This window comes from Pyrus communis, chromosome 8 (genome assembly GCF_963583255.1).
Source record: "Pyrus communis chromosome 8, drPyrComm1.1, whole genome shotgun sequence".
In the NCBI taxonomy this organism is placed as follows: Eukaryota; Viridiplantae; Streptophyta; class Magnoliopsida; order Rosales; family Rosaceae; genus Pyrus; species Pyrus communis.
This window is the reverse complement of record NC_084810.1, coordinates 21,646,120-21,662,437: the sequence shown is the minus strand read 5'-3', so window position 1 is coordinate 21,662,437 and position 16,318 is coordinate 21,646,120. Positions and strand designations below refer to the sequence as shown.

General features: G+C 39.4%; 2 long non-coding RNA genes across 2 annotated transcripts; both read right to left on the bottom strand.

Moving 5' to 3' along the window:
• Positions 1-12,671: 12,671 nt before the first annotated feature.
• LOC137741638 (uncharacterized) lies at positions 12,672-13,894 on the bottom strand. Its single transcript, XR_011069320.1, has 3 exons — positions 13,788-13,894; positions 13,296-13,401; positions 12,672-13,132 (listed from the first exon to the last, which is right to left on the bottom strand). It is a non-coding gene; the product is annotated as an uncharacterized lncRNA (long non-coding RNA).
• Positions 13,895-14,040: 146 nt separating this feature from the next.
• LOC137741458 (uncharacterized) lies at positions 14,041-16,146 on the bottom strand. The gene is made up of 3 exons (XR_011069300.1): positions 15,581-16,146; positions 15,051-15,125; positions 14,041-14,199 (listed from the first exon to the last, which is right to left on the bottom strand). It is a non-coding gene; the product is annotated as an uncharacterized lncRNA (long non-coding RNA).
• Between the last annotated feature and the right edge of the window lie 172 nt (positions 16,147-16,318).

Sequence of the window (16,318 nt, the reverse complement as noted above, 5' to 3'; positions counted from 1 at the left end):
AATTATAGACACGTGGCTTGTGTCTTAGCTGAGGAGGCTTCAATTTGTTCCTAGGCTCAACAGGCTTCGGGCAAGTCTTCCTTTAATTTGGCATCCTTAGGCTTTCTTTTATTTAAGCCCAATATTCAAATATTAACCCAAACAATGCCCCCTTTAATCATTGTTGAGTCTGCAAATCGAGGCGTTAATGATGATTAAACAGCCGTTGCATGCCTTCACTCGGGACTTGCACCATTTAAGACATCCATTGTTAACTAAACCTTTGCACTAACCCACGATTTCCAATGTTAACTAACAATTTACTATATAATCCTCACTTAAACCCTTCGGCCAAGTACCTTAGCAATCTCAAACTTTCGAATATTCAGAACTTCCTAGATTTTCCAACTTTCCTAGTACTCTTTTGTTCTCTGCTTCTTCTTGCTTTCTGGCTTTGAATTTCTACTATCTTTTCTAAAATCATTCAATGGCACCCAAAATTGCTCAAACTCAATCTTCCTGTGAGACTAGTGAGGGGATCGCCACCATGCATCATTTGCTCAATGGCCTTCACCGCCATCGAGCTGGCCTTTAGACCTTACTTTTCTTCGAAGAGGGAGAAGTACACTCCTTGGGACTTTTATGGACTTTTCAGGTCCCTATTGCTGTGGAAAACAACATGCCCAAGGAGAATTGGTTCCCCATAAACCCGTTCTTGGTCAAAGCTGGCATTTTTTACTCTAAATGGTTTGCCGATCGATGAAGATTTCCTTTGATGAATGATGAAGCTTAGGTTCAATGGGTAAATGAGCTCGAGCCCACTTTCAAGAAGAAATGGATGAACAACGACATATATAAGCTAATTATGCTGTCCAAGATTACTGTAATCGCTAAGCCTGAATTGCTGACCAAAGCTTTCCTTTTTTGGAATTCTGGCACCAATACTTTTGACTTCAGGATGGGCCCCATGTCCCCGACCATCCTCGATATGGCCCAAGTCTTCGGGTTGAGGCCCTCGACCAGAGTCGTGGATGTTACCCATGACTAATCTCCTTCTTCTCGCCCGACTGCTGAGAGTTCAAGCACCTCTGATCCCATTATCAGGTTGGAGTACAACTCTTCCAGTTTTAAGAGTTATGAGACTTCCTTCATAGGTTTCATTCCTTTTGCCAAGAAGAATTTTGGCCCGACTTTCTCTACTGCCAGCAGAGATTAAGAGCACATGTACTTTCTTTTGTACTGGCTCAACAAACATATTTTCCCCAACAAGTCCAAGGGAGTAAAACTCGAGTGGATCCCTCTGGTGGAAGCTCTACATAATTTTGATGATGTGGCTATGAGCCCCTTTCACTTCGCTTATCTTTATCATCTTCTATATGAGATGACTAGAGGCGAGCCTTTTGATACCAATCTTAATGGGCAAACTTGGATCTAGCTATGGTTGCAATGGTAATTCCTTGAGCTTCAAGCATTCAACCTGGAGTTCCCTGAAGGTGTTGCTCCTGCCCTAATTCTTGCTGAGGCTTCACCTACTAATCACTCTACATTTTTCTGCCTCTACTTCTTCACAGTCTGCAAGACTCAGCCAAACTTGGAGTGGGGGGCTTCAGTATTAAGAAGATATCTTTGGTTTTTCGACCAAGCTTTCCAAGATGCCTTCGGGGAGAACGCCACTGCCTTCTACAGAGAGAAATTTATCAGCTGCATTTAACCAAGGGACCTAGCCTAGGGAGTAAGAAGCGACCGCTACGAGCACGGGCTGGAAGTTTATCATCCAAACTTCTGTAGCAGGCAGTTGGGCTTTAGGCAAGCTATTCCTGTTCCATTTTTTGACTCTGTACATTGTGGCACCTCTTTTTCATCTTCGTTCTCCACAAGAGGTCACATTTTGGACTGCCCAACGTAGTTTGGAAGTCATGAGCAATATTGCTCGAAAGTCCATGGCTCTCAACTTCGAGTATGCTTCAAGGTTCTCCACTTGGTGGGAAACCAAGTGGATTAAGAAGTACGAAGGAGATCTCAAGGAGTCTCACGATCGCCTTTTTAGTCAACTTTTAATCAAGTCTTCTAATAGGTATTTTTATCTTCTTGACTTGTATTTTATGATATTTTATGAATTTGCCTTCTTTTAATCCTTTCCTTGGTTACTTTGATCTTGCAGCGCAATGCCACATTGAAGAGGTGGATGTCGGGTTAGACGAAGAAGTTGTGAACACATTTGTCCTCCAAAAGGTTGCGGCTGAGGCAGAGAGACAAGGTGCTGGGGAAGGCGGAGATGTCTCCAAGTTATTTGGAGACTCTGAGGGTGAGGCTGAGCCTGCAGTGAAGCCTCGGGCAACACGTCGGACAATGACATTAGTGATAAAATCTTTGGAGTCTGATCCTGAAGAGCAGCCCGAGTCACGACCTGCTTTGCCCGTACCTCAGGCAACTCTAACCAAGAAGAGGACCAGGGCTCAAACCTCTAAGACCTTTCAATCCTCTCTAAGTTTTCTATTGCCCTTGCACCTGAGGCGGGTAAGAAAAAGTAGAAGGCTTCCAGTGAGTTGTCCGTTCTTCTTTTTTTGTTTAGTTGCAATCTCACTTTATGGGGTTACAACTCTTTCGTCTTTAAAACTAGGACCTTAAGCAACCAAGAAGCCCACTATTGCGTTAAAGAAAGAACCATTGGGTGTGAAGATGCACCATAAGGCCAATGATCTTCTTGATACCACCCTTAAAGAACTATAAGTATGACCTGCATCTCAAGTCATTCCTTCGAAGTTTTCCTTTTTTCTTTTCTCTCATTTTTATTTTTATTTTTTATTATTGACTCTTTGCCCGATTGCCTGAAACAGGGTATAAGAAAGGAAAGGATCTCGCAGCCCGATGCATCTTCACCCTCATCATAAGCTTTTCCTCCTCAGGCTAAATTTTCCAAGGTATACTTTTCTCACCATTGGCTTAAAATTTGTAACTTTATTACTTTGGAAGCTAATGATTGACTTTTATTCCTTTGTAGGCCAAGGTTGGGAAACCTACGTCTTCGATTGGCCAAGGCTCAACTTCCATGTCTTCTATTCATCCTCTAGCATTGGTGGTGACTCAAACTTCCCAGTTTAATCCCAAGACTGGGGAGATGTTGCACTTTGTGGAGGACAACAGCAACTCGATGATTATCCTTATTTTATGCTCAAAGTTCATTCTCTTATACTCATCATCTTTTGCTTCTTCTTTTTTTCCCAATCTTCCCCAACACAAAAGTTTCATCAAGTAACAAGAACTGCATTCAGGGAGCCCATAGTCCCTAAGATCCCTGTGGTCTCAGGGGTAACTAACCCGCGGGTTTCCCAGGGTGCTGTTGTAACAGAAGTGCCTCACCAATCCTGTCAAATCCTTCCTCAGGTATACTAATACCTAATCTTTTATTTTCTGCTTTCTACAAACTAACTTACTGACACTTGTCTTTTCCCTTGATATTTATAGGCTTCTGGTGAGGGCTTGGGCAACATTTCTCATTCTCTAGCAAGCAAGGATGACCCCCTTCAGTAACTAAGTGTCACAACTCATCGTCCCCTTCCTTCCAAGGCTTCAGGTTCCATTCAAGAACACTAACTCATTTCCCTAGCTTTCTCTAATTTTTTTCCAAGGCTTCATTCCTGACTTTATTGTTCTTGGTTTGTAACAGGGTTCTGGAGAGGGCTCGGGCAAATATCCACCGCTCTTGGTGCGCAAGACAGATCTTCCCCCGGCCTCCTCTAGCTTCTGGGGTCATAGGGATCCCTATTCTTAAGCCTAAGAAGAAGGCTAAGACTATTGATGCCACTTCTATTCCTGCTCCTACTCCTGAGTCTCTTTCTTCTCTGCTAAACAAGGTTGCCCCCTCTGCTATTACTGAAGGTGTTGGAGGGATGCCTCCAACTCCATTAGTAGCATCTTTTCCCGAGCTGGTCAAGCAGTTCGGCAGATCAAGACCAAACTACAGTCTCCTCTATATTCATCCAAGTCTCTTATTCTTCAAAATGTTAGCCATATTTTCAAGGATTGGATGAGGAGAGCTTTACTGCCTCCTTTAACCTTAAGGTTCTCCATGATGCTAAGATGGCCTTGACTGAGCTTTACAAGGCACAGTCATTGTCCAAGGCTCAGTACGAGTATTTTCTCAACTTCTTTGAGAATATGCGGGCACTAAAGGATCAGTATCAGAAAGCAGAGTGGGCATCCAACAGAGTGAAATGCTACCAGGAAAAACACGTAAAGATCTCAACCACTCTCTAATAGTTGGTGGAGAAAGGATTGGCCATGGAAGATAAAATTGCAGTGGTGGACGCTGAAATCTAAAGATTAGAAGAATAACTTTCTACTTTGAAGGCTGAGAAGATGAACCTAGCCAATCACCTTTGCAAGAAGATAGAAGAAGTAGAGAAAATGAACCAAGAAGTTGAAGATTCTAAAGCCCAACTTGCCAACAGTAATATGTATCTAGAAGAGCCTGGCAGGATTTTTACCATTATGCAAAACTACTACTTTAAGATGGCAACCTTAGCTAAAGATGTAAAACTGTTGAACTAAGACATTCTGTAACTTCCTTTTGCTGAAATAAAATACTTTTTTCTTTATATCATCTTGTTATGTTTTATTTCTTTGACTTAACTGTGGTGAATGCACGAGTTAACTTGTAGGTTCCTTCACAATGCTTAGACTTGTCCAATGTAACAATCTCTAACATCCCACAAGGTCAGGTGATATTTCTTAAAAAACGTAGCATTGATTGGACGTCTTTGCAAGTTTCCTTCTAAATCTGCCAAGTAATATCCTCCCCTATCCAGTACTTGATTGATAGTGAAGGGTATTCTCAAGTAGGACTTCATTTCCCAAAGCCTCTAACTTGAACTCCCAAGGGCAAAATCGCCTTCCACACTAATTTTCCTTCCTTGAAGGCCTTCAATTTCACCTTCTTGTTGTATGCTCGGGTAACAACTCTCTTCTTGAAGGCCTTCAATTTCACCTTCTTGTTGTATGCTCGGGTAACAACTCTCTTCCCTTCTTGAATTTTATTTAAAGCTTCAAATCAGGCTACATATAGATCTTCAACTCCTTGACACATAGCCTGAATGTATTCTTCATTATGCAGCCAAAACTGGTTTTGAATCCTAATAGAACTCACATTAATTTCCATAGGAAGTACAACATCTTGCCCAAAGGTTAGGGCGTAAGGAGTAGTTCTAGTTCCTGCCCTCTTGGAGGTTCTATAAGCCCATAAAGTGTCTCCTAACTTCTCGTGCCATTTCTCTGGATTATCTACCACCATTCTCTTAATAATATTCACCAAGACCTTGTTGCTGACTTCTGATTGACCATTTGATTGGGCGTAGTAAGGACTAGATTGGATCATCTTTATCTTGAACTTACTTGCAAACTCATATACTTCCTTTGAAATAAAAGATGGCCCGCGGTCTGTGACAATTGTCTCGGGTGTAAGATCTTGGTTTCAATGAATTTTTTGACAGCAGTTGAAGTAATACTCTTCACAGCTGAAACTTCTACCCACTTGGTAAAGTAATCTGTTGCCACAATTATGAAGGTGTGTCCCTTATTAGAAGCTGGGTAAATTTGCCCGATGTAGTCCATTACCCATCATCGGAAAGGCCAAAGTTTGACCACAGGGTTCAAAGGTACTGAGGACACATGTTGAAGAGGTCTATGTCTTTGAAATTCTTCACACCCTCAGGTATATGCCTTGAAGTATTTCTGCATGTCGGGCCAGAAGTAACCATATCTCCTGAGCAACCACTTCATCTTAGTTCCACATATTCCTTCATGTACTTCAGCAATCACTCTCATTGACTCTTCTTGGCCTAAGCATTTTAATAAAAGTCCATCTGGAGTTTTTCTTAACAAATTCTCCTCCCACAAAACATACTTAGTTGCTTGCTGTCGATTCTTCTTACTTGTGGGGAAAGAAGGATTTTTCAAGTACTGAGTAATAGGTGATCTCTAATCTTCTATTTTTGGCTCTTGAGTCATTACTTCCAGGGTGAATTCTCTATCAAAGATAGAAGATAGATTTCTCCTTTGTACTTCCACCTCTACCTCAAATATTCTCTCTTAGATATGTGCTTCAGAAGTCAACTGCATCATCTCATTGGCCATTGCATTTGACTCTCTGGGAATATGGCTGATTGATATTTCAATGCCCCAATAACGTAACAATTGAGTGACTGCCAAGTAATAATCGGCCATGGTGATATGTATGCACTTATATTCTTCATTCAACTAATTGACCATTAGCTATGAATCACCAAAGACCTCAAGTTCAGTTGCCCCCAACTCTATCAAGATATCTAAGCCAATTATCAATGCTTCATACTCTGGCCGATTGTTGGTAGTATCTTGATAATCCAGGAGAAATGAATAACAATGGTAAGCATCATTGGGATCAATGATGACAATCCCAGCCCCAACAACATTTTGAGTGCAAGATCCATCAAAATACAATCTCCAAGGAGTGATTTAGAGACTAGCAATCCTCTTTATTTCTTGCTGGATCCACTATTCTTTGCCCAAGAAGGCTTTGCTTGGCGGAATCCACATACTGGCCATCTTTAGAGTTCCTGGAATGTTGATAAGTTCATCTTGCGATTCTTAGTGTTCGGCCAAGAAGTCTGCAATTGCTTGTCCCTTGATCGCTCTTTGAGGCATATATTGAAAACTAAACTTTGATAGTGCTAGAATCCATTTTCCAATCATTCCAATTAGCATTGGTTTTGACAGCATGTATTTGATCACATCAGTCTTAGTAATAATATGGATGTGGCAAGACAACATGTAATGCGTTAACTTGCAGACAGTGAAGTATAGAGCCAGACACAACTTCTTCATTAGGGTATATCTTGTTTCTACCTCATTAAGGATTTTATTGAGGTAGTAAATAGTTTATTCCTTCCCACCTTCATTGTTTTGAGCCAGCAAGCTTCCCATCGATTTTTCAGAGGCAGAAATGTAAAGCTTTAAAGGCTTTCCTTTTTGAGGTGGCATAAGCACTAGTGAAAAGGTCAAGTAAGCCTTTATTCTGTCAAAGGGTTCTTGGTGTGGTGGGCCCCACTCAAACTCTTCTTTGTCTTTCAATCTTAACAGAAGAGTTAACGGCTGCATCTTGCCCGCCAAGTTAGCAATGAACCTCCTCAAGAAGTTGATTTTTCCTAGTAGCCTATGTAGTTGTACTTTGTTGGTAGGAGGATGTGATTCCATTATTGCCCAAGCTTTATTTTGTCGACCTCCACCCCTTTTTGATGAATGAGGAACCCCAAAAAGTTGCCCGATCTTACTCCAAAAGCACATTTGTTAGGATTCATTTTCAACTTATGGATCCTCATTTTTGTTAAGGCTTGTCTAAGGTCTACTAGGTGCTGTTCTTCAATTTTAGACTTAACCACGATGTCATCAATGTATACTTCCATGCTATAGCCAATCAAGTCATGAAAAATGGCATTCATTGCTCTTTGATAGGTTGCACCAGCATGTTTAAGCCCAAATGACATGACTAAGTATTCATATGCTCCAACATGGCTTGGGCACTCAAAAACTATTTTATGTACATTTTCTTTAGCCCATTTTATCTGATTATAACCAGCATTCCCATCCATGAAAGATAGGAATTTGTGTAGTATCAAGCAAAACAGTCTTTAAATTCGTGCATAAGACTGACTATCTTTGCCCGATCTTTAACTTCTAACATGTTACCGATATGTATAGGCCTTGGATCCTCCTTAGTCCCCAAATGAATGGTTTCTAAGGGGTCTTGTACCTTTGGTAGTGGCTTGTTAGGTTCTGCACACAAAAATTCAACCAGTTCTGGACTTTTGGACGTGTCTTTGGGCCAATCCAAGTCATATATACATTCATCCATTTGTATGGCTATTTCCAACTCCTTCCCAAAAAACTCTTTTTCACCTTTGTTTTGGTTGCTCAAAGCTTCTTCCTTCCATTTCTTTTATTCTTTGGCCAAGCTCTCCCTTTCTTGCTTTCTCAATTTCCCATACACAAACAGTCTTTTTGATTAAGGACCTGACTGTAACTACTTGGTTCTTTCTTCTTTGTTCTGAAATTACTAATGTTGGGGAGTTGGGGCAATATGGGGTTTATCTCATTCCTCCATTGTGAGAAACAATCCTTGTTCCAGGAGTTTTTGGGCCGTCACCTTAGTCGGGCACCCGTTCTCATTAGCTCCAAAGCACTGGAGAATCCCAACACTGGTATTATAGAAACTAGCTTTTGCCACATTGGCTGTAGGAAGAAACGGCCGTGACTTAACCACCACCATTTCCCAAATCTTGGTCCCACCTTGCATTAACAGTTACTTGTTAATGCAAGGTGAATGGTACATAAAGACTTTGATGAATCCAATCTCTGCCATGTAAGGCCCCATAAGTTGAGTTACTGTCCACCATAAAGAAAGCTAACATAATTTGCTTGGAACCCAAGTCAACCTCCAGGGGCAATATCTCATAGGTTTTGGTGATGGCTTCAGAAAAGCTAGAGACTGTCAAGTCAGTAGGAATAAGATATTCTTCACTTCTTCCTAACTTCTTCATCTGTTTTAATGGTATTACATTGGTTGCAGCTCTTCCATCAATCAAGACCTTCTTGAAGGGTACTCCTTCCAAATGAGCAGTTATATATATGGGCTTGAAATTGTTAGCTAGGGCCAAACTTGGGCGGGTAAAGACCATTTTATCTGAATACACCCTCTCAGACCCTTTCTTTGCGAGCTCGGGCAAGCTTATTTTGCCTGATTCTCCTCTTCCTACTTCCTCAATACTAACATGTGCCAAGTAATCACCCTCAATTATGGCAGGTTGATCAGGCTCGATGCAAAACATGGCAGATAGAACATATGCCATGTTTACGTGGAAGTTGTTAGGTTCAGGTAAATCCTCATTCTTGCCCCCAATATGGTCCATGAATTCATCTAACCAGGCCTGTGCTTCTTTTGCCAACATTAGCTCAGGCAACTTTTCTTCCCGAGTTATACCAAAATCTTGCACCTGCTCTGGGAATTCACAAAGAGCATCAACCAACAACGGTGAAGGCATTCTCCTTTTAGGCAAGATAGTTCCAAACATATTAGTTCTGGACTCCATCTTGGAGTTGGCATCATTACCATATCCTTTTGAGCTCTCCTCAAGATTCTGTACTTTCCCGGATGAGGGATTTGTAGCACATGATCTCCTTCTCTTTCAGTCTTGCTATTAGCTATTTCTACCTCATTTTTGCTTCTTTAGTGAAGTTGATTTATTCCCCTATGAGGTACTTTCTCAAACTTCACATTTTCAGAGCTTTCTGATGTAGTAGGAACTTTTAGTGAGTTCATATGAGCTTCGTGCTGCCTTTGGACTCCCTAATCATAGAAGCTCCTATTTCCTTGATAGATCTCTTATCTTTTCCAACTACATACCATTTCCGCCCAAGTCAGGCAAAATCCTTCTTGGTGACTAGGGATGCTAGGTTCCTTGTTTTTCCCTTTATCTTAACATTACCACCTTCATAACTTGGCTGGGGATGCCTAACCTCCACACATTTGGTATTTTGGTTTCTTTATCTTTCACTTCTTTTGAGGCTTTATGGTTTCTGAATACCTCGGATAAGTTTTTTGGCTCAGAATCTCCTCCTAACCTTTGGAAAACATTTCTAGAGGTTTCATTCTCAGTTGCCCGCATGATGCTTCTGCAGGCTTCTTGTTCTTCTATCTCTCTTTTTTAGATCAACTTTTGATCAATAATAGCTCTTGATGCTGACACTTCTAACTTACATTCTCATTGGCACTGGCTACACAATACTAACCCTTTAATTATGGTTGCTTTGGGTTTCTCGAGCAACTTGATAGTTTATTTTGTTGGTCTATCAACTTGTCTTCTTTCTGCTTTCATTTCCCAAGTGGTTTTTCCCTTCCTTTTCTCAGCCCAAGTCAGGTTGATCATGTTTATTGGGGCTTTTGGGAAGGGATCAGTGTCAATCATCATATTAGCCTCGGGTTTCTCCAAGAGTAACTTCCTCTTGACTATGAGGTCTTGTCAAATCCCTGAACTAGACGCAGTTAGTTATGGAATGGTTGAAGGTATAGTGCATCTTGTAATACTTCTTTCTTCTTAATTCTTTTGGCTTAGGCATCTTCTTGGTGTTGTTGGGCATAATTACTCTTGCTCGCACCAACTCTTCATAGATTTCTGAGGCCTTAGTTAAATCAAAAGAATAACTATGGTATTTAGAAGGCTTCATAGGGACAAACCCACCATCATTCATCACCACCTTCTGATCCTTGACTAGCTGGACTAAACCCTTCACTGTTAAAGGTTTAAAATGGGTGTTCATCTCTGCTGCATACATCTTAATTCATTCTCCTCCATGACCATCACTTTCTTCTGGCTCTGCTTATTCAAACTCTACTTGGTGAATTGCAACTTTATTTTTGTAAAAATGAGGCACCTTGGATGAGTGTTTCGCTTATTGTTCTTCACTCAACAACTTCTCATAGTTTGTGGCAGCAATCACCAATTCTTCCAGTTCACTGAATAATACATCATAAAACTTTTTTCTTAAAGGCAGCCTCAATGCCTTCTGAGCAATGAATATAAGCTGGGCATGATTGATAGGGAATTGGCATCTCATCCTTGTCTTTCTAAACCTCATCATGAAGTATTATGTAGACTCATGCTCATATTGCTTTACCTCCACCAAATCATTGATAGTCATCTCGGGCTTCACTCCATAGAATTGTTCATGAAAAGCCATCTCCATTTGCCCCCAGTTGACGAATTGGGGGGCAACAAGGAATACCACTGAGATGCTAGGCCAACCAACGAATTCCCAAACAATCTTAACTTATAGTTAGGATTGTCTTCAAACGCCACACAATGGTTAGAGAACTTGAAAATGTGATCTCTAGAGGACACACTGCCATTTTCTCTACTAAAAGTTGGAAACACGGACATCTTGAAGTTAAGGGGAAAAATGATTCTGCTTATCAATATACTCGGGATATGGCTTCTGGTAGGTGATCCTAAATAGCGGGCGAGCCCAAGGTTGAACATTCTGGACCACTATCCTTCTTAGTTCGGCTAACTCTTCTCTGAGTTGCTGATTGGCTGTATTATTAGGTGGGGTATGTGGAGGTTCCCATTTCGGGCTACGATCATTGCCCGAGAAAGTTTTTTTTTTTAGTTCAAGCTTCCTCCATCTGGCCCCTCATCCCTTATTAGCCAATGATGTTGGCCTATAAGGGGGTTTTGTCTGTAGTTGTGAGCTCACCTTTCCCACTAGATTCTCCATTTAATTGGGGCATCCCATACTTTTTTCTTTCTTGCCTGCTCTGCCCCTACTATCTAGTGAAAATAATCGGGCAACTCTGTTTCCAAGATCTTTTCCAATACTAGCTGACTAACGCTAGATCTTTCCTTGTTTTTTTCCTTTATCCTTCTTTTCCTCAAGCAAAGGAAATAAGGGAATAACTGGTTCTTTCTCAGGACTTACTTCTTCCATCATTTCCTCGGCATAACCATTTTTGGGAGTAGAGTACTCAAGAACTAATCTTCTTTGTAAACTCCTTGTTAAGGAACAGAGTCTACTCACTTCTCCTCTGGTTTCCAGAGTAATCTTTTCCATACTTTTCAACACTTGCACCATAGTGGCCTGCAAGTCTTCATTTGTCACATTCCCTTCCGACTTCTCAGATGAAGTCAGGCTTCCTATAATAGCTGGTCCTCATAAGGGGGGAAATCTTCTAGATGATCTGTCATGCTTAATCTTGGTAGATACTGGGGTGGCTCGTATTCTGTGTTCCACCTGAAGGTTATCTCTTTCCTTCTATTTATTAGCTTACAAGACCAATGGGATCCCACTGAGTGTGCCAAAACTATGTTTGGGCAAAGATTTCTCTGGAGAAAGGCTCCTCGGACCTCAGCATAGCTCCTCAATGGATTGGCACTTTGGATGTATAGTTAGGCTCTTACTTGTTGATGTGCTACAAGAATAGAACAAAGTTAGTTTCAAAATGTGCCTTTGTAGGGCCTTAGGTGTAGGCCTTGAGGCTCACAATTAAAACTAAGTAAGTGCTTAGGCATGTGACTGCTATCTCAGTATAGCAGATATAGAACAAGCGTGTTTTAAGTTGATTACTTACGCCCCAAGTTACTTAAACTTCTTGTTATCAAATGATTGTCGCGGATGGGTTAAGTCCACATTAAGTTCTTTTTCTTGCCTTGTAAACAAAGACTTTTAGTTCATGGTCTTGCATGTTCGAATGAAGGGAGTCCAGAGCCCCTTAAGTCATTTGTTTGGTCCCAAACTACTTTTAATGAAAAGATATCCACCAAACTAACCAGATCCACACTCAAATGAGACTCTTAAAATAGAAAAACAGGTGGAAATAGCTTGAATACATGTTAGAGAATGCATTAAGCAATATATCTATTAATTAAGAAAACAAACAAAGGGTTTCGGGCAAGATTTCACCTTGTCTGGCAAGGTTGAACTTCTTGCAGTCACTTCTCTTTGAATTTACAAGGTTTATATGCTAAAAAAAGGGATGGATGGTAAACAAGTTTACACAAGATGATCGATACTACAACATTGGGAATGGTAGCAGAGCTTTTATACTAGAGAAAAGATAATTTTTCTAAGGAAACTATCACTAAAAGGACTGAATATGGGTTGATTTCAGCTTTTGGATGCAAATCTGGCTTGAGAGCAGAGTTTGTAAGTTTGTTTGTTTGATTGGTTGAGTGTCCTTGTCCCCGTTGTCTTTTCTTCATTTTATAGGCAGTTTGGCCCGACTGCTGTAGCTTTTACTCTTGCCCAAAAGCACTTGGAGGATAGTGAGTCATCAGTTTTTTTACTATAAATGCCACTGGAAAGTGTTCTTTGGCTGATAGTAGATTAATCTTCATCACTTGTCACTTTAATTATAAACACGTGGCTTGTGTCTTAGCTGAGAAGGCTTCAATTTGTTCCTGGGCTCAACGGACTTCGGGCAAGTCTTCCCTTAATTTGGCATCCTTGGGCTTTCCTTTATTTAAGCCCAATATTCAAATATTAACCCAAATAACTTCTTGTAGCATTGACCAGTTAAGAAGCTAGCTGCAGACGTGTTCTGATTACTACAAAGAAAGTGATTGGCCTGTGAATTTTCATAATTTTAACAGCATTATTGGCTAATTAATATATACCACGTGTTCAAAAAATAAACTTAACTGTCCAATAAAAACTTGTCAAGTAATTAAATTGGAGACAAGATTGTATATATATTTCCAATCTGGGATCATCCATTGTGCATCCCTTACCTATAGAAAAGCATTCAGGCTTTGATATTGAATGCTCAAATAGCTTCCTGCAGTCTTGTTTGAGCGTATCGCAAACTCTGATTTCTTCAGCAAAAAAGTTATTATCCTACCAAACCAAATAACAACATTAGCGCTTAGGAAATTGTTTGATAATCATTTTGTTTTTAATTAGTTGTTAGCTTTCATTTTTGTTTTATATAGTAGAGAAATAGTGCATGGAAGAAATAAAGGATATAAAATAAGGAAAATTAATGAAAATGGCTTGAAAACTTTGAGTTTTAACGATAAGGACAAAATAAAAGATAAAGTGAATAGTACCAGGATTGACTTTTTAGTGTAAAAATGTGGTTTTTGGTTAAAGTGAACAATACCAGAAATTTTTCGTTAAAGTTTCCTATAAAATAATGGAGGAAGATAGGTGGAAGAGATGTAGAAGAAATTTAGTAGGAAAAGTACACAAAATAAAAACTAAAAACCAAATATAAAAATTACTTTAAGTTATTTTCTCTTTCAACATTTTGCTTTCATTCACTCTTGTTTATTTCTTGTACTCTCTCCCATCAACCTTCAATACCAATCTAAATTTTGGTTTATCGACTCTGCACGGATAATGTAAGATAAGAATAATTAGTCCACTCTCATCTGATTTCTGGGAAACAAAACATCACCTAATAAAGGCAGAGTCAAGTTTTCATGCAGAATAATTGAATCTAGATCTTCAATAAATTAGGGTTACCAACTTTTGTCAGACACTGGTCTTGAGCCTTTACCGGGTGAAAGCTTGACTTTGTTGAGAGGGGATTTATCAGGATCGTGATTATATATACTTGATCAATTGCAAAGACTGTCCACACTAAACGGTACCCTGAATTGCGAAAACTTGATCAAATTGCACAAGTCAAGCCTTCAAATAAGAGACAAAAGTTAATCCACTTTCCATTCAACTGATGAGAAATTAATAAATTTGGTTATTCACTCACCCTCCACCTCATTACTTTATGATGACCACAGTCTCACAGAATCAATATACTTCATATATGTTTGTTTATTTATTGCACAAAGGTCTCGTCTGACATAGAGGATTGGTTTGTACATGACTATTTACTATACTAAAGGTATTTTAAAAGAAGAAATGAATGACAAATTCCTTATTTTATCCAAGTTGAAGGTTACTAATGAAGAATAATTGTCTTTTTTAATCCTATCATTTTTGTGGTGATTAGTAGGGGATATTTTCTCTTAAAAAGTAACCTTCAACTTAGACAAATTAAATAAAAAATTTATCATTTTTTTTTAATGTCTTCAATATAGTGAATAGTACTACATAAGCTAATCCTCTTTATCGAGCAAAGCCAAAAGGTATTTCATATGTCATGAATTGGCATAGGACATGTATAAACTAAAAGCTGATTTCAGACGTAAACCATAGAACATCAGATTCCTGACATTAATATTCTTGGGTACCTAACCCCCCTACAAATCAATAGTCTTTAAGCAAAGAGAATCAAACAAACATCAGAGCTCCAATTCCTAAACTTCAGAAGAATGTTGTGATAACAACGAAGTGATATACCTCCAACAAAAATAAGGATTAAAAAGTAATGACCTGGGTTGGTTGAGTAAGATTTTAACACAATTAAAACCCATTGAGGTGTATTGAGGTAAAACGTTGATCAACAGATTAATTTTACTGACTGCAACAGAAAAGATTCAACAAAGTATATGAAGCATTACTAATCATGATTAAAGTATTACCCTGCCCTCGTGCATTGCTGGTGGCCAATCTGAAGATCCATCAGGTGCTCTGATGTTCTTGTGGTGTAAAAATGCCTAGAAAATCAATAACACAACAAAAGTATTGAGCAAAGATGGTGCTTTGGATCATATCATCTCATATTTACACCTGTCCGTTTGAATCAAAGGCAGCACTAGCAGAAGTGCAGAACTTAGTAAAGAGCTAATTAAATAATATAAAATCCGAATTTGAATTAATTTTCATTTGCCAGACTTATCGTCAGAAACAAGTTTATATTTCCCCGTTGTGAATGGATTCACACATCTAACCACCAGTAATCTACGAACGATGGTCAAAATTCAAAAAATTAATTGCAGGATACACCAACTGTGACGTTTCATCCATTAGTCAACTTAATTCGGATAAGCAAACAACATATGGTAGAAGATAAAGACATGATTAATACTAGTACTTAATAATCTTCAAAGGATTTAAAACTAAAATAACCCCAAAAATCAATTGTCTGGCACCTCAAAAATTGCTCTCTCACCTTAATTCTTCACAGGGATCATCGACGCGGATTCCAAATAGTCATGTACCAGCTGATGCAGCATCATCAAGATTCCCACTTCGAAGGAACTACCTTTCAAGTGCAAAAGGAAGTTGAAGGAAATATTCAGATTGGTGCAGTAACAATTTACTCGATCGATAAAGGTAGCCCCCTTGCCTGTATGTGAATCTTGATGATGCTGCACCCGCGAATACTGACTTACTCTGACAGATGGTCTTGAGATTCCTCATGCAAATTATGCAGATTGTAGAAGCAGAAACCCTAACCCTAAAAAGAAGACAATTAACCCATGAATGGAGGACTGGACCCATAAAGTTGGAGAACAAGCGAAAAAGAATCCATATATCCTATCGTATGGATATCAGTATGGAAGTACAGAAGCTAATTAAGATCCATCCACCTGATTTAAGAGAGACAAGGACAATAAGAACGACTAATGGGAGAGCTAATATGCCTATGGTTAAAGAAGAGATGAATCCTAATTTAAAAAACAGTTTGGAAAATCCTGATAGAAGAACACAAAAGCTAGACCTAATCTAGCTCACTCATACTTTTGAACTTATTTTGTTCCAAGGCTGGAGTTAGGCTGGTGACTAGCAATACTATTTATACAAAGCCAGGTCCTTGGGCTTTTTCTGGGGTGATTTTTAAAATAGGCTGTAAGATCTTAATTTTTTCACATTGACCCCAAGGTTTTGAAATTGTATTAATTTACAC